Here is a 5454-nt window from a genome sequence, read left to right as displayed (position 1 = left end):
AAGGGTTATGAATGATACAGTAATTTACATAACGTTAAGTTGTTCAAGAAACTTACCCAAAACGGCTCTTTGATAGAATGATTTAACATGACTCGTTGATGACCATATTGGTTTGTCCTGTAACATTTTTCCGAAGCTTAAACGTTCAAGCTTGGTTGTCAATAGGCGAGGTTTAGGTTGTGCCTCTTGCTCGGACTCTACTGGTTGCTGTTGCTGTTGTAGCCGTGATAGTGCCCCTGAATAGCCACCATGATAAGCACCACCATACGATGATGAAGCGCTGTCTTGGCTACCACCATAGTAAGAATGGGGAAGCTCATATGCACTTGACTGTATAGGTAGTTGCGGATAGCCACCAGCATGTGATGAAAAATCACCAGAATGGGGAACCCAATAAGACTGATGTTGCACAGGATCGCCACTATATGGTGAAGAAGCGCAGTCTTGACTACCACCATAGTAAGAATGGAGAAGATATGGGGAACCCCATGAAACAAATGTTGTGAAAGACTGTAGTCTAAAATTTATAGGCTTGTATTTACTGTGAGTTTCACCGCTCACACATAATTACTGTGAGTTTACCATTTGACTTGTATTTTATATTTCTTTTGTGTCATGTTCTGTTCATTCAAAGTTTCAAAACCTCCATCCGATTAGCATGAAGGTAGTACATGTACTGTTCATGTATACAATAATGGTACTAAATTACAAAGAAAGATATTTTGGTACCATGTTCAGAAAGAAAAGAAGAAAAAAAAATAGGGAATCTTCCATCACAGAATTAATTAAGGGAACTTTAACGAAAAGCACCCGGTACTGTTCACTTTAACGAAAAACCACATTTTTACACTAAAAAGTCAATCCTGGTACTATTCACTTTACCCTTTATTTTGTCTTTATCATTAAAACTCAAAGTTTTCAAGCCCTTTTCATTAGTTTTCCTATTAATTAAAGGGTGTAAAATGAACCGATTTGATCTAAAATTTACATGATCTAATTGATTTCAGATCTTAAATTTAGAAGATCAATAGTGAAACGGCCTAGAGTGTTATATTATCATATCACCAATTTGAACAATGGATCATGTTTCATACTTGTTCTTATGTATTGTTTTTATTTATCACATTATTTTATAGGGAGTGCATTTCCACCGAAGATGGATTCCCTTCTCGATTCCAGAGGTCTGCTGGACCAATTCCTTCTTAAATGCTGGGTTTGGAAGCTATGACTGGAAGATTGAATGATTTTGGCTTTGAGGATTACCTGACCCCCCGGGAATCTGAAACCTTCTGGCCTGTGGACACATCATGCAATGGAAGTTCGCCTTGGGCTTTCAAAGGGTCCAGTCTCCCCAAGCTTTATGTGATCCTCGTTGACTTCCTTCCCTAAAGAAGAGGATTAGTAACCTTGTCAATGTTATTCTTAAAATGTGATTATCTATCGCGCTGTGAGTTGAAAGGTCCAGGCATTGATATTGTGGTATTGGCTTTCTTCCAACCAATGACAGTTCCTCTATTTGGCACTTCAAAAAAAAAATGCAAGTAACAAGAACCCAATTAATGTAAAAGTCAATTAAGTACAGCAAAGAGAGATGGGATTTGGGCTTTTCATTTGTTCATCGAAACGTTAATAAATTATTAAACTCTGCACTGGCAGGTGCCATTCATGGCTGATACGTGTATATGAGACTGAAATTTCAAATGTCCAAATCACTTGATTCGGTGACCTTGATGCTTCTCTTGTTCCACATCCCTCTCCCTCAATGTTCTTTTCAATAACAATATAATATAAACAAAATAAGAAAAATAAAAAAAACTAAATTCTTTTAACTAAGCTTCTTTAGATGTACTTCTTGAATTTGAAGTTGAAGTTGAATTTTGGAAGCAATAACTAATATTTATCTTCTATTTAAGTATTGTTGGTTGTCAATGATTGGTACTCCGAGCCCCGAGTCAATCTTCTTCTTTCCTTACCATGCATGCGTAATTATATATGTGCCAATCAATTATTAACAAATTCTCGATCTCTAGTTGTTAATACTATCGAGACCAAATTTTTACCAAATTTTGTAAATAAAATGATGTTGATAATTGAATTATTACTTAAACTTTAATTATTGTGTTTATAATTTGATTTGCAAATTTGGTTTTCTTTAGCATTATCCTCTATTAATTAGAAGGGCACACATGCATGCATGAACTCCAATTTATAAAAATAGTCAGTATTCAGTTTCATAAATAGTCAGTCAATTTAATAATAGTGTAGTACATGTGTCAGTTTAATAAATAGTGTAGTACCCGTGTCAGTTTCATAAATAGTGAGATTAATGCAAAAGTAGTAGGAGGGTGAAGCAAACACATGTGAAGTGGTCCCAAAGAGTGTAATTTGGACGGGTCCTCCTCAATCATTCTATGCAGGGCACAATCTTCTCATCAGAACCCTATAATCCTCTGTGCTTGTCCAAACACAGCAACTTCGATAACTACAGGACCCGGCTTCTCTACCCTCCCACTTCCCATACACTCTCACCCCTCCTATTTTGTGCGGTCACGATTAAGCCACGTCAACATTTTATTTTGATTTTTTTATAGAGATAATAAGACAAAAAACAATAGTAATATAAAATGTTGACGTGACTTAACTGTAACCGCACAAATAGAAGGGGATGAGAGTGTATGGAAAGTGGGAGGGCAAAGAAGCCAAGTCCATAACTACAACATATATATAATTAATACCCAAAATTTAACAAAATATAATAAACCCTCCCACTTGCCAACCCCGGCCAAACTTCACCCTCCCTCCAACCATTATCGTAGTGTCTTGTGCTAATAATGCTACAAAGTATATAAATTTTTTTTTCACATACAGTTGTGTCTTTAGCACAAAACGTCAAGGTGTCAAGGTGGGGATATTGTATAAAATATCCAACCCAACAAGGCCAACTAAGATCATAAAGTCACCCAATTGCAAGAGCGATTGGTTTGAACTGCCCTTGGCCCCAAAAAAATGTGCTCCAGCTAGAAAAAAAAGTGTATATGAAATGAAAAATGATTGCAAAAATCATTTCTCTTCCAGACAAGAACAACTTAGCTAGCATAGATACACAATTATCATAACATCTTATATCAATAATACTATAATGAATGTAAAAAACTTTTTACCTACAATATATAATTAACACAAAACGTAACGTTGTGGTTTCAAATACTTCTCCCAACCAACAAGCTAAGCCACTATCCCAAACCCTACCCTTTCCCCAAGGCGCTGTCCTTCCGTACAACCCTTCCTCCATCGTCCAATTAATCTCCCAGTGGACCCCCACCTGCCACGTAGACGGATGACCAGCTGCAGTTGATCCCACAACGGAAGTCCTTAACATTAAAATAGGACTCTCTCTTGAACAATACTTGGCTACTCAAAGATGAGTAGGAACTCATACTTAAAACTCTTAGTATTTAATCACATAGTTTTATACTTATAATCAAAACCGTTTATACTATGAATCACATTGTAAATATCAACTCAAGAACACTAAACCAAGAACACTGCCCACACTTCCTAACCCCCACATCGCCATATCTAATAACGAAGTGTCTGATTATCAAAACTAGAGTGCCATTGGGCACACATGGTCCTAAATTACACACAAATTACCCACATCAAATTGGGTGCTCTTAGTAATAGCTCAAATTCTTTCAACAAACCCATTGTTCCTGGGAGTCCGAAAACTCTAGGCAACCAACACTAGCTCGGAAGTATAAGCAAAATGCATATTGGGCAAGAATGTAAAAAGGAACCTTGATAGGCCTCGTTTATATCTTGAAACCTAGAGGTGGCACTGTCCTGGTCCTTGTGCTTATCCGGATGCCATTTCTGCACCCACAAATCACAAAGAAGCAAAATTTTAAGCATTTCAGTAAGCAACAAACGAACCCAAAATTTAAAATATTAAAAAAAAAACTAAAAAATGTGTAACCAGTTATGTGTTTCTTCTAGAAAGCACTTTAAATGCTTTTTCAAGATTTACTACCATTTTTACTAAGAATTGTTTCTAAAAATATTTTCACAAAAAACGTGTTCAGTTATTTTAAAAGCACATCCAAACAAACTCTAACATATTTTCAAGTAAACCCTAAAATCCATAAATAAGTTATTCAATGAGAATCATATGTATAATTTGATTTCTCCTCCACCATTCACACGTAGATTTAGAAAAGGTAGCACAACAAGTGGTCTTTTACTGCAGTGATGGAAATGTGTTGTGCCTTTGCATGATAACGTGAGTTCAAATTCTGTCGGTGACTAATATAACATTTAACTTACTAACACTATCTCTTGACTCAAAAAAAAAATAAAAAAAAGATAACCAAAATGAAAATTAAAATCAAACAACAGTCAAATTTGCATCCATATATTAATTCCTATAATGTTTTCTTGCTACAACATTTATTGTTATAAATGCCATATTGCTCATTAATTTGCCATATTTACTCTTATCATATTTTGACGTTTTATATTCTCTCACTCTAACAATTATTTATACTATTATATGTCATGGTGAACTTTTTTAGAGTAGGTACGATATTCATTGATGAAAAGGAAAACGTCCAAATCAGGATGAGCATAGCATGCATAATTGGGTCTCATAAAATCTTTGCCAGAGATTTCAACCTGATCGAATGAAAAAAGCTTCCCACACTAACAAACTTATAGTTAACTATTATCAACGAAAAGCACAAAATAGTAGAAAACTAATAAATCGCCACAAAGCACAATCGTGCATTTGCATTAGCACATCAATAAGAATTGCAGGTGGATGCTCTTCCTCCAACTCTCATCATAAAATCATATTCGGACTTCAGTCCGTTAATCAACAATTTTCATCTTATGATGATAGGATAGGAGGGCATGCAAGCCTATATGGTACGAATTTAAAGTTCATATTCAAGCAGCTCATTGCGGCATACCTAAATAGGTATATGAATATGTTAGATTCGGTAGATTCAAACAACTTCAAGTATTTATTTTCGACATTCATGAGAAATTATTTTGTCAACTTTCTTGGATTGAGGTTTAGGGTTCGTTGACATGTATGACAATATACTTTTTTAGGGTATTGATTTTAATATACTATTTTGTTTATACATACATTAAGATTTTGCAGCTAAACAGAAATGATAACAATAATTGACGTACGTTTAGTCAAGTTAAGTATAACACGGTGACGAGCGTAAGGGCCATACTAGAAGTCAAAGAATTATTGTGGGCCTCCTCACCCTATTCTAGGCTTTCTCACCATCTTCTCCTTCAAAACCCCACTTAACTATTGACAAAATATAAATTAACTACAATCGTGTTCTATCATTTTTGTAATCATGCTCGAATCTTTCTGCTTGTTATTTAGATAAGTTTCATATAGATATCCCTTATATTGTAAAAATCATGTAATTTGTA

Source organism: Malus domestica, chromosome 08, assembly GCF_042453785.1.
Source record: "Malus domestica chromosome 08, GDT2T_hap1".
Taxonomy (NCBI): domain Eukaryota; kingdom Viridiplantae; phylum Streptophyta; class Magnoliopsida; order Rosales; family Rosaceae; genus Malus; species Malus domestica.
Note: the sequence above shows the minus strand (reverse complement) of the source record.